The 25,001-nt window shown below is 45.3% G+C and overlaps 1 protein-coding gene across 7 annotated transcripts in view; it reads left to right on the top strand.

Moving 5' to 3' along the window:
* Positions 1-25,001, top strand: part of ldlrad4a (low density lipoprotein receptor class A domain containing 4a) — a 339,264-nt gene that overhangs the window by 17,622 nt on the left and 296,641 nt on the right. Inside the window, exon 2 of one of the 7 annotated variants that reach the window (XM_069922457.1) lies at positions 7,710-7,944. The exons of 5 other annotated variants lie outside the window; for them this stretch is intronic. The gene's annotated coding sequence lies outside the window, so the exon portion shown is untranslated. Of the gene's footprint in view, positions 1-2,555; positions 2,722-7,709; positions 7,945-25,001 lie in introns of those variants that run through there. One more of the 7 variants, XM_069922458.1, reaches the window with a different exon arrangement.

Here is a 25,001-nt window from a genome sequence, read left to right as displayed (position 1 = left end):
AGGGTATAAAAGTAACTTGTGTACAAAAACATAGTTTCCCCAACTATATTCTATATACTTAAAATATATGTAAGCTCTGATGGTAAATGGATCTGTATATATGGAAGGGGAGGGAGGGAGGGACTTTTTTTTTTGATTTTGTTTGTTGTGTTTGTGAGAAAAAGTTTAATATATTGTATATTTAAAATGTTACTATGTATATTTTTTGAAAAAAAATTCAGAAAGAAAGCTTTCCTGAAAGACCAGAGAAGTGGGGCATAGAAAATGCTCCGTGCTTTTTAATTTTTAACCACTTGATTACGTTGCACCATTGATGCTTGTTCTTCAACTTGAGTCATAGAGGTTTTGAGTGCAGAAATGAAAACAGGCCCCCTCAGCTCTACTTGTACCTGCTGACTAAGCTAGTGCCATTTCCCTATGTTCCAGAAGCATTGATATGCAGAGGGATCTGGGGTTCTAGATCTATGGCTTCTTGAAAGTCGATAGGGTGGTAAAGAAGGTCAATGGCATGGTTGGAGCATTGAATATAAGAGGAAGAAAACTGCAGCAAAGAAAGACTCTGATTAGGCAGCATTTGAAGTCTTGTGTGCAACTACAGGAGAGTTGTGGAGGCTTTGGAAAGGGTACAGAAAAGATTTGCCAAGATGTACCTGGGTTAGAGGCTATGAGCTCTGGGAGAGTTTAAATCAAATCTAGTGCATGGAAAGCTGAGTAGAGTCCCCAAGATAAAAATGTCAAACACTGGAGAGCTGTATTTAAGGTGAGATAGGGTGGGGATGGGGGGTGGTGGTTAAGAAGATATGAGGGCACATTTTTATGTAGCGGCCTGGCAGAGGTAGTGGTGGAAACAGATATGATGCTAGCTTTTAAAAGGTTTCCAGATAAAACACATGCATGTGCAGAAAATAAAGGGATATGTATCATGTGCAAACAGCAGTTTTAATTTAATATGGCCAAAATGTTTGGCACATACATTGTGGATTGAAGAGCCTGTTGCTATGTTGAACAGTTTTATGTTCTATATTATCAATATTTCCTTGTGACTTGGTGCCAAATATTATTTGAAGATTTTTCCGTAAACTGCTTTGGGTTGTTTTCCAGTATTATTTATGTAAAAAATGCAAGTTGTGAAAATATTCCCCATTAATAGGAACATACTTAACTATGAATTTGTCTTTTAAATTCATGTAATTGGTATTTTCAAAAGCTTGGCATTCAGTTTGATATTTTGGCCCTGAACTGTGATGTTGAACGCAGATCCTAAAATCTGATGCATGGTTTCCAGGATACTACATCTTTTATGTCAGCACTTTAGATGTTTATTTGAATACAGTTTGAGGAAAAGCTAAGGCATAAATTTGAAAATCAATTAACCATGTAAAAAACTTGGTGCCTGTTTACATTTGGGGACGTGAGGTGCTGTTAAGAAAACCAGGAATATGTGGAGAAAATTCAAATCCCAAAGTGCTTATTAAAAATGTTTTTATTTTATCTATTTTATTCATGCCAAAATTAAGTCAGTGCAAAACTTTTTTTCTCTCTTTTGAAAATAAGTGGAAATTAAAATGAGGAATTCATTAAGTTGGGTTTAACAACATAGCAAAATAAAGTTGTTGATTACAATATTTGATAATGTTCTGCAGAGAGAACGCATGAAAATTTGATTTTTTTTCAGTTGAAAGTAACAAAATCCAATTTGTGGTTTCATATTGCATTTGTTGAAAAAATATCAAAGGATAATAATATTTATTAAACTGGAAATCAATTACTTAACATTTAATTCAGTATATCTGGGGAAATGTGTTAAAAACAGCAATATCAATCCTGATAAACATTAAAGTGACACTTTTTATTTTTCTCTAATACAGAAATGCGATAGTTTCTGGTTTTGCTGATTGAAGGATTAGGACAAGAGTTTTGCTGAATCATAATCCCTGGAATTTCTTTCATAAACTTGGAAATGTGTGACTGTTCCTTAATTTATTAATCTAAATTCCAGCATTGCAATGTGAAATAAGTACTCGCAACTAAGGACTGCAACAATTCAAGAAAATGTGTTATCACTTTTCTTAAAGGCAATTGAGAACAGGCTGGTCTGGCCATAGGCACTTGTATCCTTTCTTCTTTGGCTTGGCTTCGCGGACGAAGATTTATGGAGGGGTAATGTCCACGTCAGCTGCAGGCTCGTTTGTGGCTGACAAGTCCGATGCGGGACAGGCAGACACGGTTGCAGCGGTTGCAGGGGAAAATTGGTTGGTTGGGTGTTGGGTTTTTCCTCCTTTGTCTTTTGACAGTGAGGTGGGCTCTGCGGTCTTCTTCAAAGGAGGTTGCTGCCCGCCGAACTGTGAGGCGCCAAGATGCACAGTTTGAAGCGATATCAGCCCACTGGCGGTGGTCAATGTGGCAGCCACCAAGAGTCCTTGTACCTCTTCTTTGGTGCACCTCTGTCTCGGTGGCCAGTGGAGAGCTCGCCATATAACACGATCTTGGGAAGGCGATGGTCCTCCATTCTGAAGACGTGACCTACCCAGCGCAGTTTGATCTTCAGCAGCGTGGATTCGATACTGTTGGCCTCTGCCATCTCGAGTACTTCGATGTTAGGGATGAAGTCGCTCCAATGGATGTTGACGATGGAGCAGAGACAACGCTGGTGGAAGCATTCTAGGAGCCATAGGTGATGCCGGTAGAGGACCAATGATTCGGAGCCGAACAGGAGTGTGGGTATGACAACGGCTCTGTATACGCTAATCTTTGTGAGGTTTTTCAGTTGGTTGTTTTTCCAGACTCTTTTGTGTAGTCTTCCAAAGGCGCTATTTTCCTTGGCGAGTCTGTTGTCTATCTCGTTGTCGATCCTTGCATCCGATGAAATGGTGCAGCCGAGATAGGTAAACTGGTTGACCGTTTTGAGTTTTGTGTGCCCGATGGAGATGTGTGGGGGGCTGGTAGTCATGGTGGGGAGCTGGCTGATCAGTCCTAGAAACTTAATAAATATATTAAAAGAAAAATCAGCAAATAGAGACACATTGTCTGTAGATTCTCTATGGCCTTTTGGAATTTACTCATATTCTGATGAGGTGTCCACGAGCTGAAACACTAACTGCTTTTCTTTCCGTAGATGCCACCTGTCCTGCTGAGTGATTCCAACACTTGTTTTTATTTCACTTATGTACCTTCAGTTAGATTTTTGTTAGTAGTAAAAGAATAACTTTATGCATAATTTGTAATTCTTTGTGTTTTGTGGTTTCTTATGTTTTAGTATGGTGTTGCCTTTAAACCCACTGAGTAGTATAATCAAAATAGCTAAATTACACACAGCAATGTCTGCAAATCTCAGTAAGACAATGTTAGAATAGAACAGTAGCACAGGAACAGGCCCTTCAATTCATTTCTGTCTGTGCATGATGCCCAAGTTATGCTAAAACTTGGCTCCCTGCACAGGATCCATATCCTTCTATTCCCTACATATCTTTGTACACCTGGAAGCCTCTTTTCTGCTTCCTCCACTACTCCTGGCAGCCCATTCCAGGCACCTACAGTACTCAGTTTTAAAAAATTGTTTTTAAACTTTCCTCTCCTCACCTTAAATGCATGTCCTCCAGTAGTTGACAGTTTTACCTTAGCTTAAAAGATTTTGATGGATACATAATTATTTTTGTGAAACAAAATATGAAAATATACCAAAATGTACTTTTCGAGATCACACAAATCCAAAACAACAAAATCTTTCTCAACAATGATACATTACAATCAGAGTCCATTTTCCCCTCACCCACCACCATAACTATATCTGCATACCTATATGTTTCAGATAAGGCTGCCAAACCCTAATGAATGTGTTATATTTTTCTCCTTAATTTATATATGATTTTCTCCAGGGGAATACAACTCTGTATCTCTATATTCCATCGTGTAATGTTTAGTTGGGAGTCGGACTTCCACGTGAACATTATACACTTTCTGGCTACTGACAAGGCGACCTTCACAAACTGAATTTGATATCTGGACAGTTTAAAACTTGTATCCATAATGTTTCCCAGAAGGTACAATTCCAAATCCTGTGGAAAATACACCTTTGTAATTTTTTTCAGAATTTCCCCAGGGTCCTCCCAGAAGGATCTCACCTTTGTATACAGCCAGACTGAGTGGATAAAGTTTCCAATCTCCACACCACATCCAAAATTTCTGGTTTAGATTTAAGTAGATTTTGTGATGCAGAAATTGTATTGCACTAATCTGTTTGATGCACCATCAATAATCACAAAAAGACTGGAGATGTGAAACTATCAGGCTTAACTGATCAAGGCAGAGTGGAATGGGGAGCATGCAAAGGGCTAGGATAGGATAGGATAGGATAGGTCTTGGGAGGTGTATCTAACCAGCAGCAGCCAATCATAACATAACAGTGGTTTTCCACATTCACTCTTGCAGGGTGAGAAAGAAAGATGAAGAAACAAATATACATATATACATTTTACAGATTAAGTCTGTCAGGAAGTCTCCTTTGTTGGGGAGCACTGCCGTGGTGTCCTGAGCAGCTTGTGGAGTTGGCCTGTCATTATTACAGTTTGTTGAGAGGGGTGGGGGGGGAACAGGAGAGGGGGTAAGAGAGTGTGGGGCTGGTGCATCCTTGGTGACAACAGTACCCAGGGGTGGAGAGTGATCAGTTGCAGGCTCAGGGACCCCTAAGGTAGAAGTAGGTGGCGGTTGGAGAGGCGCCTGATGGTGCCAGATCCTGGATTGAGACCTTGTCCTCACGCCCATCAGGGAAGACAACATAGACCAGTGGGTCAGTCTTAGAATGCCTGGCGTGCTTCCAAAGCAGGACCAGTCCTGGGGAGGAGCCAGGCATGCAGCGTAGTTCCTGATGCAGAGTTCCTCAGGAAAACAAACATCCGTTCATGAGGCATGTTTTAGGTGGCCATACATAAAAGTGATCGGATGGAGTGGAGTGTGCCTGGGAGGACTTATTGCCATTTGGTATCGGTAAGGCCCTGTGACCTCATTTCCAGGAGGATGATTTTCCAGACTGTGGTATTCTCCCTTTCCACTTGCCTGTTTTCTCTAGGATTGTAGCTGGTGGTCCTGCTTATGGCGATGCCTCTGGCCAGCAGGTACTGCCACAGCTCATCACTCATGAATGAGGTCCCCCAGTCATTGTGGATGAAGCCAGGATACCCAAAGAGTGTGAAGATATTGTGGAGGGCCTTGATAACTGTGGCTGTGGTCCTGTCAGGTCATGGGATGGTGAAAGGGAAATGAGAGTATTCGTCGATGGTTGTAAGGAACTAGGCATTCCGGTTGGAGGAGGGGAGAGGCCCCATGAAATCAATGCTTAGGCGCTCGAAGGGGCGGGTAGCTTTGATCAGGTGCACTTTGTCCGGTTGGTAGAATTGTGGTTTGCATTCGGAGCAGACCTGGCAGTTTTTAATCATTACTCAAACTTCCTCAACGGAGTATGGTAGATTCTGAGCTTTGATAAATTGGAAAAACCTAATTTCTCCAGGGTAACAAATGTTATTATGGAGGGTCTGCAGTCTGTCCATTTGGAAACTGGCACAGGTCCCACAGGATAGAGCGTTCGGGGGGGGCTCATTAAGTTTGCCAGGCTTGGAGAGGATGTTGTAGTTGTAAGTGGACAGTTTAATTCTCCATCCGAGGGTCTTTATTGCTCTTAATTTTTCCCTTTTGCTTATTATTAAACATGAATGTGACCACTCACTGATCCGTGAGGTGAGTGAATAGTTTTCTGGCGAAGTAGTGCCTCTCTGATGGCCATTCCTCCTTCTTTACAGAGGCATGGTGAATTTCAGGGGCCTGGTGGGTGTGTGAGGATAAAGCGACGGGTTTACCCACTTGGTTGAGTGTGGCAGCCAGGACAAAGTCAGGTGCATGGTTCTCCACTTGGAATGGTGTGGACTCATCTATGGCATGCATGGTTGCCTTGGTGATGTTGTCTTTGATATGGACCTCTGCCGGCAGGGGAAACGTGGTGGCTTTGACCAGTGGGAGAATCTTGTCTGCGTAGTTGGGGACCCATTGAGCATAATATGAGAAGAACCCAAGGCATCTCTTCAGTGCTTTGAGGGTATGTGTGTAGCGTGAATAAAAGCTCTCATGAATGGAAGGAGAACAAATGCTTTTATTAGCTTATAACTAAGGGTAAGGTTTCACAGTAGTCTTCAGAAGGGTTCTGAGTTTAGTGAGCAGATGGGGGTGGGGCCAGCCCTCAGCACAACACACTACCAGTGAATCCCAGTTTATTCATTCATCCCTTCCTTTAGAATTTAGGGTCTGTGAATGAAAATAGAAAAAAAAGGTTCAGGAAAAAAAAGGTTGAAAAATATAGTTATTTACAAATTTACACATTTTAGCAGTCCAGGGATCTGGAGATCCTGGTGGAGCACCTTAGCACCAGTGGGCCTTGGACTCCTTGGGTCTCCTAGCCCCCTTCTGAGGGAGGAGAGGTGGGCTAAGTCTCTGGCTCAAAGGTGGAGGAGGATGCACTTTCCTCCTGAACTGAATCTCCTGAGGCCCTGACTGGGGGTGGCGTGAATGAGCTCCATGGCTCGCAGGGCATTTGAGGCAACAGACCCTCTGTTCCAGCAGGTGCCTGGTCCCTGATGGCTCCCTGCCATCTGGGCACTCCACATAAGTGTCCGTGGGATTGGAATGGAGAAGTTTCACCGGGGGGTCAATCTTGTTTCTCCTCACTTGCTTCCTGAGAAGGACTGGACCAAGAGTGATGATCCAGGTTGGGAGTGTAGTTCCCGATGCCGACCTTTTGAAATGGAATAGGAGCTCGTGAGGAGTAGCATTGGTTGCATTACATAGTGGCGACTGGATGGTAGGGGAAGGTAGCCTTTAACCTATACTCATCCACCATTCTGTCCATCTGCCTCTGTAAAATAAAAACCCTGTTAGTGATACCGAAAAGGACCTCCGGGATTGATAAGATGACCGTTGGCTTCAAATGCCATATATAGACGGTCCTCGGAACGGATTGGGAACTGGTGATAATCAGCTTTCAGGTCGATGGTTGAATAGACCCGATACTGCACAATATCATTCACCATGTCTGAAATTCAAAGGAGGAGGTATGCGTCCAGGAATGTGTACCAATTAATAGTTTGGCTATGGTCAATTACTAGCCTGGACTTGTTTTCCCCTTTTACCACTACCGCTTGCGTTCTCCATGGGCTGGTGCTAGGTTCAATGATACCTTCTTCAAGTGGACGTTGTCTCTCAGGCTTTATAAAATCTCAGTCTGCTGTACTGTATCTCCAGCAATAGGTGTGCAGTCTGAGAACAGATTCAGGAAGAGAGGAGGGGGTCGATATTTAGTGTGGAGATGCTGGATGTGGGTTCTGATTTTAGGGGCCCTCCTTTCTGAACCGTTATGGGGGGAGGCGACCATAATACTCCAAGGTCATGCTTTTAAGGTGACACAGGAAGTCCAGACCCAACAACACCAGAGCACACAATTCATCAAGTATATACAAGTAAAATTTACAGAAATCCCCCCCTTCAAACGACAGATGTACTATACAATGTTGTTGAACATGTGTAGAATGCGAATGAGAAGCAAGGAATATGCAGTAATTGGAAGGATACCTCTTTAGGTTGTATTTTTGCATAGTCTGTGAGTCTATGAAGTTTTCAGTAGCCTGTGTCGATTAGGCATTTAGTGGAATGTCTGTTTACCTTCACAGTCACTATGGAATTGCTGAGTTGATGAGGCTGTCCTGATCTAGGTCCATCGAGGCTAGGTCCACAGAGACTCCATACTCCTCACTCGAGTGGCCCCCACTGTCCTGGGTTTCCCTGCATGGGTAAGATGGCGTCGACCTTGTGGTGCGGCAAGATGGCCACCCTTCTTCCTTCTCTGACGATGATGGCGCCGAGTTTGAATTTGGGCTTCACTGCCACCCTCTGTTGGCACAGCAAGTGAGTTTGGGTGAATTCGGGACAGGTGGCTTGGGGCTGGAATTTAATCAGGGAGCAGTGCAGGCTATGGACTTCCTGTGCTTCCCCTCGCACGGCAAACCCTCGCCCAATGCCCTTTCTTCCCACAGCTGGAACCCACTGAGTCTGTAGCTGGGTAACGAGATCGAGGAGGCTGGCTCTTGCTACAGGAAAAGCCCTCCCTAGCACAGGAAGCGGCAGCTGTTAGGGCTGGGGTAGCGGGAGCAGCCTGTCCTTGAAAGGGGTCTCCTGAGTGAGCGAGCTCACTGGCTTTGAGGTCGTTATTCTCAAGCTTGGCCTGTTCCAATGACTTGGCCGGTTCATCGTGGCTAGCAAGGTCCTTCTTACCTGACTCGAGCAGTCGCTGTCTCATGTACTTTGAGCTGACCCCTGCGACTAGGGGGTCCCAGATCTGTTCTTCCTTACAAACGTGGCCCTTAGCCGCTTCGTACTTGTACTTCTTCACAAGCATCCACAGATCCAGCAGGTAATCATCGATGGTCTCTCCTGGCAGCTGGCCACATAGAGCGAGTCAGTGCCTTGCTAGGACGTCGTTTTGCATCTTCAGGTACCCAGCCTTCAACGCCTCGATGGCAGCGTCATATGTAGTGCAGTCCCTGATGACTGCATACCCTTCATTCCTACCCTTGAAATTATTGCAGACCTCGTGAGTTCATCGATGTGGAAGATGTCTCTGGTCGTGTTCAGGTAGGCCTGGAAGCAGTCTAGCCAGTACGTGAACTCCTCAGCCGCGTCGGGGGACAGAGGGCCCATCAGCAGCGTACCTGGCTTGAGCAGCACTTCCATCGTTAGGGAATAAGCTAATAAAATAGTAGTGTGAATAAAAGCTCTCACGACTGGAGGGAGAATAAACGCTTTTATTAGCTTATAACTAAGGGTAAGGTTTCACAGTAGTCTTCAGAAGGGTTCTGGGTTTAGCCGGGAAACCAGGGTTATATGTGAGCAGATGGCGACGGAGCCGGGAGGCAGGGCAGGGCTGGCCATTAGCACAACACACTACCAGCGAATCCCAGTTCACTGCCATTTGGGAGAGTTAACTCCAGCAAAGGATGCATGCAGTCAAGGTCGAAACCAATGACACTGTTCTCAACCAAGCAGCCAAGGATGGCTAGTTGTGCTGACTGGAACACACACTTGTCCTCGTAATAAATAAGATTCAGGCATTTTGCTGCCTGGAGGAACTTGCAGAGATTTGCATTGTGATCTTGCAGGTCGTGGCTGCACATGGTTACATTATCTAGGTATGGGAAGGTGGCCTGCAGTTTAGATTATAGTGGTCCAACATGTGTTCCATCTCCTGATGGAAGACAGATACCCCATTTGTGACGCTGAAATAGACCTGGAGGAAGTGGTAGAAATGGTCATCTACCTCGAATGCAGTATACTGGCGGACTTGTGTGCAGATCGGGAGTTGGTGATATGCTGACTTCAGGTCAATCATGGAGAATACCCGATATTGTGCGATCTGGTTGACCATATCAGATATGTGGGGAAGTGGGTATGCATCGACCTGTTGATGGTCTGGCTGTAGTCTATGACCATCCTACTCTTTTCCTCGTACTTTATCACAACCACCTGCGCCCTCCAAGGGCTATTGCTGGCCTTGATGATGCCCTCGTCCAATAAGCGCTGAACCTCCAACTTAATAAACACCTTGTCTGCTGCACAGCACCATCTACTCCTGGTGGCCCCTGGTTTGCAGTTGTGAGTGAGGTTGATGAACAGTGGAGTGGGTCAACCTTGAGGGTTGAGAGGCCACAGGTCGCACGCAGAGGGCTGTCTGTGAATTGTTTGTTGCAACCGGTAAGAGGGGGGATGGGGCCCATTGAATTTCAATGTAGCTTTCTGAAGCTGGCACTGGATGTCCAGCCCCAGTAGCAAGGGGGCACAGAGTTGTGGCTTTAAATGTTTGTAAGGTCACTATACAAGATCCGTGGATGGCTGCCATGTGTGATTTGGACGCAAATGATGGGTGCTTAGTGGTATCAGGGTGGATAAAACTTTCTGTATTCCCGTTATCGAATAACCAGTTGGTAACGTGCCCGTTTACCTGGACTTTATCATGGATCTGGTGAGTTCATGTGCCTCTGGATTCAGGATGATGGAGGCCAGGTATAGACTCGTTGTCTGTGCCCGATGGGTGCTCATGATCCCGAGATGGCCACCCTCAATCCCAAGATGGCTGCTCTTGCTGTTCCCTTGTGGTGTCCTATGCCTGAGACGATGATGTTTGCCACACGGTCCAAAATGGTGGCCCCCATGACTCGCACATGGTGTTGCTGGTTCATAGAGGAGATTGCACTGTTCAGAGTGGTAAATGTCCTCACACAGTGTGCTATTAAGTTTCGCAGACTGTTTTGACTAGCAAACTTTGGTGTAATGTCCCTTTTTCCTGCACATAGCGCATACTGCATCCTTGGCAGGGCAGCTTTCTCTGCCCGAAGAAGTAGCAATTGGGGAGATCACCCGCAACAGTGGCTGAATTCAGGTCACTGGAGGAGTGGGACAGTGTGGATGATCTCCCGTCCCAGGATAGTGGCGTCCGAATTTTGGAGGGCCACCTCCAGTGGTCTCTGTCAGCTCAACTGCCCTCTGTAGATCAAGTACCTTTTGTTCCAGGAGTTTCTGTCTTATGTACCCGGAGCGGATACTGGCCATGTAAGCATCTTGGATGAGGTCGTCAGCATTCTGGGACGCCGTTACGACTTTACAGTTGCACCCTCTGCAAAGGCTCCGGAGGGCCCGCAGGTACTCAGCGCTTGATTCCCCTTGTCGCTGCTTTCTAGTGCCCAGGAGCTGTTTGGCGTAGACCTCATTTACTTTCTTATGATACTGGCCCTTAGGATCACCATAGCCACTGGGTACGAGCTGGTGTCGCTGATCATTGGGAATATTTGGGGCCTGACTTACGATAAGAGTAATCTCAGTCAGTTAGCATCCGTGGTGATAACATTCTGCCACTGCCACCAGGAAGTTTTCAAAACAGTGTAGCCAGAGTTTGAATGTGTTTAGGGCATCCAGTGATCGAGGGTCGGTGTTGAGCTTCTCAGGTTTCAGGTATTGTTCCATGCTATATTTTTTGAAAAATATAGTTAATAAAATTGATGCACCATCAATAATCACAAAAGACTGGAGTTGTGAAACTAATAGGCTTTTATTATCTATAGAGTGGAACAGCCATCAATCTCATTGACTGATCAAAGCAGAATGGAATGGGGAGCATGCAAGGGGCTGTGGATAGGATTGGTCTCAGGAGATGTGTCTAGCCAACAATAGCCAATCATAGCATAATAGTGGTTTACCACACTATACCTGACATTAATAACTGCTGTCCATTAATAACCAGTCTGACCAGTACCGCTTGTGGATTGTTGTGGCAAAATGTACTTTAAATTGTGAGGATTAAACTGAGTAATGTTTAATCTTTCGACAAGGTCTCGCATGGTAGACTTGCTGGTCGGTGAGATCATATGGGATCCAGGGTGAGCTAACTAATTGGATACAAAATTGGCTTGATGGAAGGAATCCGAAGGTGGTAATGCAGGGTTGTTTTTAGATTGGATGCCTGTGACTATAGATGTGCAGAGTGAAGAGGGCATGACCTGGGTGGCGGGGGTCTTTGAGGATGGAGGCTGCTTTTTTAAGACACCACCTCATGTAGATGTCCTTGATGGAATGAAGTCTGGTGCCTGTGATGTCACAGGCCGAGTTAACAACCGTGTGGAGTTTTTTTCTTGTCCTGAGATTTGGTGCCTCTGTACCAGACAGTGATGCAACCAGCCAGAAGTTTTCGAGAGTCTTCAGTGACATACCGAATCTCCTCAAACACCTCGCAAAGCATAACCGCTGGCAAGCCTTCCTTGTGATTGCATCAACGTGGAGGCTCCAGGACAGATCCTCGGAGATATTGACACCCAGGATCTTGAAGTTCTTGACCTTCTCCACTACTGAGGCCTCAATGAGTACTAGGTTGTGTTACCCCAACTCTCTCCTGAAGTCCACAATCACCTCCTTGGTTTTGCTAACATTGAGCGCAAAGTTGTTAATATGACACCATTCAAAGAGCTGTTCTATCTCCCTCCTTTACACTTCCTCATTGCTGTTTGTGATTCCGCTGACAACTGTGGTGTCATCGGCAAACTTGTAGATAGCATTGGAATTGTCCTGGGCCACACAGTTGTGGGTGTATAACGAGCAGAACCATGGGCTAGGCACCTGTGTTGATAATCAGAGAGGAGGAGATGTTTCCAATTCATTCTGACTGTGGTCTTCTGATGAGAAAGTTAAGGATTCATTTGCAGGGGTGGGGGAAGGGGAGGTACAGAGGCTCAGAGTCTCCTACTCTGGGGGAAAAAGACAATTGGCTGTTTTAGGCCTCTCATTATTTTTTTATACTTCAACAAGGTAATTCTTTTACCTCCTTATGATAGAAAAGCTTTAGAGAGATTTAGGCTAAATGTAGTGAAATAGGATGATTTGCCTGGATCTGTTAAGCCAAAAGGCCTGTTTCTTTGCAAATCTTCTTGTATCTCTATCATTCCACGTGCAGAATGTTTGAGAATGAGTAAAATTAAACACTTGAGTAAAGCTCATAACATTTGTATACTTTAAATAAAGTCTAAGGATGATCAAGGGTTAACGTTTAATAAGATTTTCTAGTCCTTGAGCTCTCCTCCTCCTCCCTCTGTTCCTTGTTGTGAATCACCTGATATTAAAATGATTGAAAATGTCTAAAATTTTTTTCCAAATAATCTTATATTTTAATTTGGTATTTGTTGATAAATTTAAAACTAATAAAACAGGAAGATGCTTCTTCAGCTACTTGAAATTTGCTGTGCTTTCACAAATTAGTGTAGTCAGAATCTTGCAGTTTTTCATTGATGGTTATGGGTTAAGATTGATTTGGGAAAATTAATTCTTGAATTAATATAAAGATTGGGGTAAGTACAAACTTAAGATAACTGGTGTAACTGTGTATGTTTAAACTTCATTCATGCGATGTTGATCCAACTGATTTCACCTCGATTCAACTGATACAATGAGTGAAAATTCAATGCTTGATATTTAACAGTGTCCCTGCCCTAAGTACATTCTCTGACTTTCTATGAGCACCTACAAATAAATATTGCACTTAGAATGCTTTTTAAAGAAAATATGTTAAATGATGGCCAGAAATGGAAAAAGGTCAAAACAATGTCACATAATGCCTTGGAATGTAATTCTTTTTAAACTGTGAACAAGCACATATCAATTAAACTTTGAAGCTACTTTTACTTAACAATAGTGAAAACTTTCTTGGCTTGGAAAGGCACCCACTAAATCACTGTCATTCTCTGCAGCATAACGTTGCAGCATCTAACATCTTGCACCTTTAATAATTATCATTCTTGTTTTCCAATCTTTCTAACCTTTCTGCAAATCATCCATCTCTAATTGACTTCTTGTATGTAATCTCCTCTGTTCTCAATTAACCACTAATGGCTATGCTTACCTTTGGGATTGAAAGCTCAGAATTCCATTTGTTATGAGCCCAGAGGACCCCAAAACCCAGCAGCAATAGATGTTCACCAAGACAAATGGTTACTTAAATAAAAAGTTACTTCGAATTATCTTTAAACATGAAAACAGGATCAAACTTTAAGTTATTACTATTAACTTAGCGCCCTTCTAATTCAAAGCACACATATCTGTAATGTGTGTGTAAGTTCCGAAAAGTTCTTTGATTCACAATCCAATCTCACTCCTCCAAGTTCACTGGTCGCAGGTAATACTGTGCACAGAATTTGACATTTATGAATTTCACCAGGCTTTGATGCTTGAAAGGTAAATGGTTACCACTCAGGAAGGTTCTTGTTGGTTTTCAGAGAGAGATTTGTTGCTAATTGGACACACACCCTCTCCACTGCTCATCCTTCCATTGATCACTGGATCGTACACCTCTGCCTTCAGGTCTTGGCTGAATCCTAAAACAATTAGGATCTTGATAGAAATCTGTTTATTTGCTTCAATGAGTGCCACTTTGACAATACTTGAAAATCTTGAAATTTTCCTGGACAAAAGCTGCCTACTTGATTCCCTTCAATACCATTGCATGTTGGCTCCACTATGCATCTCTCAACCTGTGACCCCACCAAAAATGAAAAGGGCTAATAGGCCTGCAAAAGCACCACCACAAGTTTTCCTCAGCATCATATGATTCCGAGTTTCATTTTCATGATAGAACATTCATTATCATTAGGTTTAAATTGTGGCACCAAGTCACATTGCACAAGTACTTCTGGAAGATTTTAAAAATCTCTATCAGATTATCTTGCAACCTCATCTTTTCTAAGGAGAAAATTTTAGCTTTCCCATTGATTCAAGGACCATATTTTTCTTCAGTTTTCAGTTTCTTGAATGGACCTTCCTTCCTCTTATACTCAATGCCCTGACCAATGAAGGCAAGTAATTGATATGCCTTCTTTACCATCTATCTACATGCATTTCCACTTCAAGTAGCTCTGAACTTGGACTCCCAGAACCCTCTGTAGATTAATGCTATTGTTCTTGCATTTAACTTTGCTCTTACATTTGACCTCCCACTTGTCCTGATTAAATTCTATTTGCCATTTCTTTGCCCATATCTGTAATTGATTTATATCCTATTGTGTTCTTTGATAACCTAATACACTGTCAAAGACCACCCATCTTTGTGTCATCTGCAAACTTACTAACTTACCCACCTTTTTCATTCCAGTCATACATATTTTATACAAATAAAGAAGTTCTAACATTCATCCCTGCCATACACAAACTGGTCATGGACCTCCAACCAGAATAACACTACCGCCATTACTCTATGCCTTCTATGGACAAGCAAAATCAAAATTCCAACTATCGCTTCACTTTGGATTCTAGAGCAACAGTCCTAGTACCAAACCCTGAGGGACTACACTGATCATGGTTCTCCAGTCTGAAAAATTGCCCTCTACAATCAATCTCTGACTCTTATCACTAAGCCATTTTTAAAAATCCAGTTGGTGTTACGTCGGCAAGGTAACCATACCTCTGATATCGGTAGCCATACAGAACTGTCCATCATCCCTTGGGCACCACCCAGCCTGTCAATCAGATGTGTGCCTGCCCGCCAATCAAAGCACACACTGTCACTGGCTGGCCTCGTACATCACAGCCCCTATTCAGCAGAGTGGGATATTTAAACCTGAGCACACCATTGTTCATTCTCTTTTCCATGTGGTTGCAGGTAAGGGACTTGCAACCCCTTAAGGGTACCGCTGTAGACACAGCCAATACTGGTATTGTAGCTGTGGTCCCAATTATCAGGGGTATGGGAGTGTGTATACTCCTGTAAGTAGCCCACATGTAGGGTACCCTCTGTAGTCAGAATCCCCTTTCTGTACGGCCATATTCCGGGGTCGGGAGCCGGTTGTGTTTCCCCCCCCCCCCCCCCTCCTTGAACTGCTTCTGATAGCAAGCTGCTGCTAGGTTTAGGTTCCAACACTAATTACTCTGCTTTATGCTGTTAATTGCTTCTAATCTGCTACTGGGTTGCTGGGATAGCCAGCCTGTTTGGGTGCTTTCAGGTGGCCAGAATACCTGAATGTAAAAAGGTCCCTAAGATACCCGAATACGGCTGTCGGGAGGCCACCTGAAAGTGGAGAAGCAGGTCCCGAGGAGCACTTATCTAACCCTCCTCGAGAGGTATATTCTTCGGCTTGGAGCGCTCCCCCTTGACTCCCCCAAGGCAAAGCGGCTATCAGCTTTCAGGAACCTAGCAGTGGGTGGACTGCTGACAGCCAGCTGGCGACCCACTGACAGCTACCCTCCCCGCTCCCGACACCTACCCTGCCCACTGCCAATACCCACCCACCCTGCTGCCGACACCTACCTGCCTCACTGCGCAGGGCTGGGTGCTGGGCCCAATTTTGTATTCTCTTGATACCTACGACTGCGTCTCTCTGTATCCCTCATTAAATTTGCAGATGACATGACTGTGGTTGGGCTCATATTCTTTTTCTTTGGCTTGGCTTCGCGGACGAAGATTTATGGAGGGGGTAAAAGTCCACGTCAGCTGCAGGCTCGTTTGTGGCTGACAAGTCCGATGCGGGACAGGCAGACACGGTTGCAGCGGCTGCAGGGGAAAATTGGTGGGTTGGGGTTGGGTGTTGGGTTTTTCCTCCTTTGCCTTTTGTCAGTGAGGTGGGCTCTGCGGTCTTCTTCAAAGGAGGTTGCTGCCCGCCAAACTGTGAGGCGCCAAGATGCACGGTTTGAGGCGATATCAGCCCACTGGCGGTAGTCAATGTGGCAGGCACCAAGAGATTTCTTTAGGCAGTCCTTGTACCTTTTCTTTGGTGCACCTCTGTCGCGGTGGCCAGTGGAGAGCTCGCCATATAACACGATCTTGGGAAGGCGATGGTCCTCCATTCTGGAGACGTGACCCTCATATTAAGGAGCAATGAATCAGCCTATAGGACGAAGTCCACAGACTTGTCAATGTGGTGCTCGGAAAACAATCTGGTATTGAATTCCTTGAAGACGCAAGAACTCGTAATGGACCGTATGAGGTATAGTTTGGCCCCAGCTCCATTGTATATTAATGGGGACTGTGTGGAAAGGATAATGACTTTTAAGTTCCTGGGTAATGACTTTTAACAAAGCCATGCTGACCCTGACTATATCTCTTCCTTTTTAAGTCTAGTTTAATCTTGTACCTCCTCTTTCTTCCAAAACATTTCTCTGATGTTCGGCTTCTGTTTTGTCGTTTGCACTGTTGCACTGTTTGTTTTTCTGCTATTGCCACCTTCAGGTTCACCATCTAATGCAGTATGTTCATTCTTCCCATCATTTCCTTATGTTTCTTTAGTTTCATCATTAAAATTACCGCATATTCTATATAGTATTCAATAACAAGAATGGAAAGTTAATGGAAGTTGCTTCAAATTGGTGCTGTGCATCTTTGATTTTAGTTGACTCAGTAATAGCTGAAAACATGATAAAGAATTTATCTTTGGATTTAAGGAAGTATTCTGTCTTAAACCAAATATTTTTATGTTCAGTGTCTCTAGCTATTATCATAAATATTCTTTTCATGTGGTAGAATTGTTTTAAGTAACACTGTAGCATAAATGATGATGGAAGATGAGGAATGTTAAGAGGCCCCTTAGTCTATGCAGACATTTTAAACATTCTTTTGTGCCAAGAGTGTTTGAAGTGTAATAAACTTTGAGAGAAGCAGATTAATTCAATATTGCTGGAGTTTTTCATATTGAAAGGTAAATGGGAAATGCATGTAGCCACAATCCACTTTTAAAAAATCTTGATATAATTACTCAGTAATAATAATCAAAGTTTTTTTGAATGTTGGAATCTATCAACCTATAATTTACATGTATTTATCAAACCCTATGATTGAGGTATTCATTGGCAATAAATTGGTTCATTCATAAGAACATTTGCACTGCAGTGGGCCAAAACACCAATGAATATTGACACGATAAGCAATGCAGCAGGGGAATGGAAAGGTGTTAAAACTGTACAAACCAGAAGGACCAGGTTTACTGTGGTGTTACCGTGTATGGCCACAGGATCAAAGTTAAGACCCATGGTAATCTTCAAACGCAAAAATAAATGAAAAATGAAATTCCCTGCAGGTTCTTTGGATGGATGAAAATGGTGTAAAACTATGGATAGACAATGTGTGGAACAGACAGCCAGGTGGTTTATACAAAGAACGAAGTTTGCTGGTCTGGGATTAGCCAGAGTTGGAAAATCACATTGCAGAATATGTACGTGAACAGAGGCAAGATTGCTAAATAGTCATCCAAACAAATTAAGAACATTTGCACAGCAGTGAGCCAAAGCACCCATGAATTTTGACACGATGTGGTGGTACACCACTGGCCTACTGCAGGGGGAAACCTTTGTACCTACAGAAGAGCATGGGGACGAGACAACACCTGGCCGACTGTCAATCAGCTGACCTGAATAGACCAAGCCCCACGGAGTTTGCTTGTCTGGGATATGTTTTATAGCCACTTCGCTGAGAAGACATACATGGCAGTTATCCTGGATGGTTTGACATATATATTGTAATCTCTCAATATCAGACACTTCGCTGAGAACACGTACATGGCAGTTATCTTGAATGGTTTGAATGTCTGCCATGTGATTGATAAGTCCACCGGCTGGCGTTTCCTGGTGGACACCGAAGCAGAACTGAGCATCTTACCCCCGACCACCCTCAAGATTCGCACCCGAGCATGGGGTCCCACCCTGCGGGCAGCCAAGGTTCTGCCATCAAAACCTTCGGCACCCGCAGGGCGCAGATCCAGATTGAGAAAGACAAGTTCCGCTGGAGGTCAGTGGGTACTGCGCTATTGGGGGCTGTCTTCCTCAGAGTGCATGGCCTACTCGTGGATGTGAAGGGCAAATGATTAGATAACACTCGCACTTTCCACTCAGTCCTCCTCAATGCCACGGGAGCCTGCAAGCTGGAGATAGCCATCATCACCGCTCCCAGGGACGAGTATTCCAGCATACTCGACGAGTTCCCCACCATCCTGCAGCCGCAGTTCACCACCGCCATGCCCCAGCATGGGGTCTATCACCATATCTCCAAGCAAGGCCCCTCGCTGCATGCCAAGGCCAGGCGACTACTGCCCGAGAAGCTTCAGCTGACCAAAGAGGAGTTCTCCCGTCTGCAGGAGTTGGGAATCGTCCGCTGGTCCAACAGTCCCTGGGCCTCCCCTCTCCACATGGTCCCCAAGTTTTCTGGGGGCTGGTGGCCCTGCGGGGATTATCGGCGTCTGAACAACGCGACTATGCCAGACAGGTATCCCATCCCGCACATCCAGGACTTCACAGTAAACCTCCAAGGTGCCCAGGTCTTCTCGAAAGTCAACCTGGTATGGGGCTACCATCAGATCCCAGTCCACCCTGAGGACATTGGTAAGACCATGATTGTCACCCCGTTTGAATTCTCGTGGATGCCCTTCGGACTTAAAAACGTGGCCCAGACTTCCCAGCACCTGATGGACGCAGTGGTCAGTGACCTGGACTTTGTGTTCATATACCTTGATGACATTCTTTTTGCCAGCCGTGACCACGAGGAGCACAAGGTCCACCTCCGCACCCTGTTTGGCCTCACGGTCAACGTGGCAAAGTGCCAGTTCAGCAAGCAAATGCTGCTGTTCCTGGGATACACCATCTCGGTGGTTGGAGCTGCCCTCGCACCAGAAAAAGTCATGGCTGTGCGTCAGTTTCCCAAACCCAACACCCTCAAGGGCCTGCAAGAGTTTGTCAGTATGGTGAACTTTTATCATCGTTTCATCCCTGGTGCGGCCTGGATCATGCGGCCATTATTCTCGATGATCGCTGCAAAAGACAAGGCCCTGGTTTGGTTGGAAGAGGCGGAGGGCGACTTTGCAGCAACAAAAGACGCACTGATGGGCGCCACATTATTGGCCCACCTGTGCCCAGAGGCCCACACCGCGCTCTCGGTAGTCGCTTCAGCCACGGCCATGGGGGCATGCTAGAACTGTGGTTCGATAGCCAATGGCGCCGTTGGCTTTCTTTAGCAGGCACCTTCGACCTCCGGAACTCAAGTACAGTGCCTTCGAATGGGAGCTCCTGTCCCTGTACCTGGCCATCCGACACTTCCGGTACTTCCTGGAGGGCAGGCCATTCACTACGTTCACTGATTACAAGCCACTCACGCAGGCCCTCACTATGGCCTAAGGTCCATAGTCGACTTGCCAGCAGCGCCACCTCTCCTATGTGTCGGAGTTCACCACCAACATCCGGCACAGGGCAGGTAGAGACAACATCGTGGCAGACGTGCTCTCTCGATCCGCAATCTACAACCTCGCACCCGCCCTAAACTACACCCAGCTAGCGCAGGCTCAGAGGGAAGATGCAGAAACGCAGGCCCTCCGCCTCCAGGACATTCGTTTGCCGGGCATCCCAGACACGCTGCTCTGTGACGTTTGCACTGGTTCACCGTGCCCGGTAGTCCCGCCGCAGTGGATGTTGCGGGCCTTCAGCATGGTCTACAATCTAGGACACCCCTCGGTCAAGACATCGGTGTGGATGGTGGCGGAGTGGTTTGTGTGGCACGGGCTTAATAAGGAGGTAACCCAAATGGTGAGGAGCTGCACGCAGTGCCAGGTCTCCAAGGTCCACTGGCATACGAAAGCCCCGATTCAACAGTTCGACCCGGCGGTCAAAAGGTTCCAGCACATACATGTTGATATTGTGGACCCCCTACCAATGTCCAGAGAGGCGCGCTACCTGCTGACAGTGGTCGACTGGACCACGAGATAGCCAGAAGCCATCCCCATCAAGGACACTTCCGGCAAGACATGTGGCAGGTACTTGATTGCTCACTGGATCGCTAGGTTCGGAGTCCCGACGCACATCACCAATGACAGAGGTGCCCAGTTCACCTCTGCCCCTGGTGAGGTGACCCTACTGGGGGTTAAGCTCCACCATACCAATGGCCTGGTGGAGCAATTTCACTGTCATCTGAAGTTGGCCCTCGTGGCCCGCCTCACCGGTCCTGGCTGGGCAGTTGAGTTGCCCTGGGTTCTGCTTGGCATCAGGACAGCCCTGAAGGAGGATCTGCAAGCGTCATCTGCAGAGTTGGTGTATGGTGCGCCACTGTCACTACCCGGTGAGTTCTTTGGCCCGGAAACAGACTCCACGACCGATCACCCAATCCCGTTAGCAGATCTCTGCAGTAGACTCATCTCGCTGCCCTCCCCTCCGCCTCCTACGCACTACGTCACACGATCAGCCCGATTGCCCAAAGAGCTGGATGAAGTCAAATTAGTCAAATTTGATGCAGCCCACACACTGCGCCCTAGCAGCACCCTTATGAAGGCCCACTCAGAGTCCTCCAGCCGTCCGGCAAGATCTTCACATTGGACATTGGGGGTAAAAGTGATCTATTTATGGTAGACCGCCTGAAGGTGGCACACCTAGACCTCTCGCAACCAATTCATATGGCTCAGCCAAAGCGCCGAGGCCATCCGCCCAAGCAGCGGGATGCGTAAGCCGGTTCTGAGGGGGTTGTGTGGCAGGCCCCGCTTGTACCGGCGCGTGGCGGGGCAGCCACGAGAAGATGGCACCGTCGGGGGACCTCCTTGCCTCAAGGCTTTTGCCAGCGCATGCCTCAGGCAGACGTTATGACATCACCGCCCACGTGGGGGCGGAGCTTACTCTGCCTTTAAAGGGGTGCGTGTGGGATTTGAATAAAACGGTCATTGAGAACCTCCCAACGTAGTGGCTATGAGTCTCTTTCATCATAGCTGCCACTACAGAAAGTTAATATTGAGTCTTGAAGAAAGGTTCTGGCCCGAACAGTGACAATTTTCTTCTCTCATTGATGCTGTTTGATCTGCTGTGAGTTCCTCCAACAGATTATTGGTATTTAGAAGGTGACACTAGTCTCAGAGGTAGCATTATTCCTCAGTTGAATATTTTCAGGTATGTATTTTATCAAAAGCTTAAAAAATATACCTGCTTGAACTATGCATTGTTACGTCAAGAACTTGATACAGATCCCTGTGCTCTTTGTTGCTATATGAAGGAACCAGGTGCGAATGCCTTTCCACCTCCAGTGCTTCTCCCAGCAATGAATCACTTTATGCTTCACTTTGAAGAGCCTGCCCGTGAGGGGTGAAGTTAGATGAATATAGTGAGTGGTGACCTGCTCAGTCCTAGGATATTGGTCTTAAGGATGCCTCCTGTTTGGCAGAGTACAGTACCTGCTTCATGTGGTTTTAGACAACCCAGATCTTAGGGTTTTTCTCACCACATGGTGGAAACTCATTGTTTGGGTCAGGACCCTTTTTTTGACAAAGCGTTGACTATTCATTTCTCTCTATGAATGCCGCCTGACCTGCTGATTCCCTCCAGGCGCTCATTATTTGCTCAAGATCCCAGCACCTTCAGATTTTGTGTTTCACCTGATGAAAGCTGCTCTCAATTCGGCTCAATTCATTCTCCCAAGCATAGGGATTTCGTTATGGGAACAGATTCAATGGCCAGGAATCATTATTGAAAATATTATTCTTCTGCCTGGGGAAAACTGGAGTCAAACAAAGAGAAGAGGAAACAGCAGCTTTCGTTATATTCGACAGGAAGTGATGAAAGAGCCCTTAAGATTAGGTTGCTCTGCCAAGGTACATAGAAATGCTGGAGGAACTCGGCCAGTCTCACAGTGTTCGTAGGAGGAAAAGATATATTACTGACCTTTCAGGCCAGAGCTCTTCTTCAAGGTATAAGCAAAGAACAGGAAGGCGGCAGAATAAAGACTGAAGACTTGACAGGGGAAAGAGCCTGGATGAGGGGAGATCTCATCGAAACCTATTAAATACTGAAAGGACTGGATAGAGTGGACATGGAGAGGTTGTTTCCTATGGTGGGGGAATCTGGAACCAGAGAGCAAAGTGTCAGGGTACAAAACATCCCTTCAGAACCAAGATGAGGAGTAATTTCTTTACCCAGAGGGTGGTGAATCTATGGAATTTGTGGCAGTGAACATTGTGGCAGTCATGTCATTGGGTATACAAGTTCTCAATGAGGAAGGGAATCAAGGGTTCCAAGGAGAAGGCAGGAAAATACAGTTAAGAAACATAGTAAATCAGTCATGATAAAATGTTCTGCTTGACCAGTCTACAGCCCAATGGTATGGACACAGACTTTTTCAATTTCAGGTAATGAGTCTGTTGTCTTCCGTACCTCTTCTACTTTCTCTCTCCCCACTTTTTTCTATTTTTGTACCCTTCCCATCCAGCTCCTCATCCATTCTCATCCCTGCACTCTTTGGTTCCATCCCCTTTCACCCCTATTCTTCTGCTCTTTCCATCCCCAATCCCTTGCCCCCCCCCCCCCCCATCACCCACTTTATTCTATGTGGTTTCTTAATACCACCATTGTCACCTTTTATCAGACTTCTGCACCAGCATCCCGTGTCTTCTAATCACCCACTCCACTCTGAATGACTCATGTAAAAATGCAATGCTGGAGAAACTCAGCTGGTCAAACAGTGTACTTTATATTAGCAAAGATAAGGATATTTAACCTATGTTTCATCAAGGTATGAAAAATGTAGGCAGCCATCTGAACAAAATAGTAGGGGCAAGGAGCAGGGGGAGGAGCACAGTCCCACAGGCAGGAGGTAATAGGTCAGGGGTGGCCAACCATTTAATTTTTAATTTAGACTTGCAGCAAACTTTAAAAAAAAGACATACAGCATGGTAATAGGCCATTTCAGCCCACGAGTACGTACTGGGGGTGTAGGTTAATTGGGTGGAAAATTAAGCATTGGTCCTCCAATTTACGAGTACCTCTGTATGACTCATTACCTAATCCCTTTGTTTTTCTTGCTTCTTTTCTCCCTTTGGCATCTGCCAATCTTCTTCCTCTGACTGTCATGCTTCACCTTTCCCTGGTCCACCATCCCTGTCCTGCTCCTCCCATCCTGTCCAATCTGCACTCGTTTTTCCCTCTCTCTGAATTTCCAATCTTGATGAAGAGCTCCAGCCCAAAACACTGATCATTCTTTTTCTCTCACTGATATTGCTCGACTAGCTAAGTTTCTCCAGCAGATTATGTTTAGCATGAAACAAACCATTCCAGGATTCCCACCAGATACCCAGTATGGATAGGGTAGGAATTTGTTCAAGAATGTTGATAATGTCTGTAACTAATGCATCTCTGTATATAATATATAATGTTATAATGGCCAGTTTAGCAATAATCCTATTAGCATCCTTGCTTCTGGAAACGTGTCATGCACACTAAGCAAGATACCGGTGTTTATCCGTGAACTAATGGCTTTGCAGTGTTTATAGTTATTACATTTGGATTTGTGTCTCATTATCTATTAAGTAGTTTAATGCAAAGATCTAGTCAAAGTCTTTGAAAAATAACACTAGCAGGGCAATGTACAAGCAGGTCTACTATACATTTCTGTCATAAATTTATAATTAATTTTTATGATTTGCTTTATAGAACAATGGAACATTACAACACAAAAACAGTCTGTGCCAAACTATTATTCTGCCTCGTCCCACTGACCTGCACCCAGTCCACAGCCCTCCATACCCCTGCACCCAGTCCACAGCCCTCCATACCCCTGCACCCAGTCCACAGCCCTCCATACCCCTGCACCCAGTCCACAGCCCTCCATACCCCTGCACCCAGTCCACAGCCCTCCATACCCCTGCACCCAGTCCACAGCCCTCCATACCCCTGCACCCAGTCCACAGCCCTCCATACCCCTGCACCCAGTCCACAGCCCTCCATACCCCTGCACCCAGTCCACAGCCCTCCATACCCCTGAATTTTTTTTCCTGATTAGATTGTCTGTTGATTATCCATACTGCCATGTCACATGAACTTTTTAGGTTCACTACTTTAGGTATATGAATTAGTATTCAGGATACTTTTACTGCAGCTTTATTAAGAGATACCAATCTGGTATAATTGTGGAATGAGTCACGTGCATTGCTGTTTGGTACAGAAGACTGAACGAAAAACAGTACAATTCAGAAATAGGCCCTTTGTCTTACCATCTCTGTGCCGACCATGAGGCCAAATTAAACTAATCCTATCCACCTGCTCATGATCCATATCCTCCATTCTCTGCCTGTTCACATGCCTATCTAAATACCACTATTGTGTCTCCTTCCACCACTTTCTGGCAGCATGTTCCAGGTACCCACAACTCTCTTTGTAAAAAATAAAATTCCCTTTAAATATTCCCATGTCACAAGAAAGCTATGCTCTCCAGTATTTGGCATTTCCACCCTGGGGAAAAGATTCTGACCAGTTAGCTTACCTATGTCTCTCATAATTTTATTTCCTTCCATAAGGTTTTTCCTCAGCCTCCTGGACTGGAGAAAACAATCCAAGCTTGTGCAACCTCTTTCTACCTAATATACTCCAATGCAGGCAATATGATGGTAAACTTATTCTGAAACCTCTCCATGGCATGCACATTCTTCACGTAA

Source organism: Narcine bancroftii, chromosome 2 (genome assembly GCF_036971445.1).
Source record: "Narcine bancroftii isolate sNarBan1 chromosome 2, sNarBan1.hap1, whole genome shotgun sequence".
Taxonomy (NCBI): Eukaryota; Metazoa; Chordata; class Chondrichthyes; order Torpediniformes; family Narcinidae; genus Narcine; species Narcine bancroftii.
This window is presented reverse-complemented; position numbering and strand designations above follow the sequence as displayed.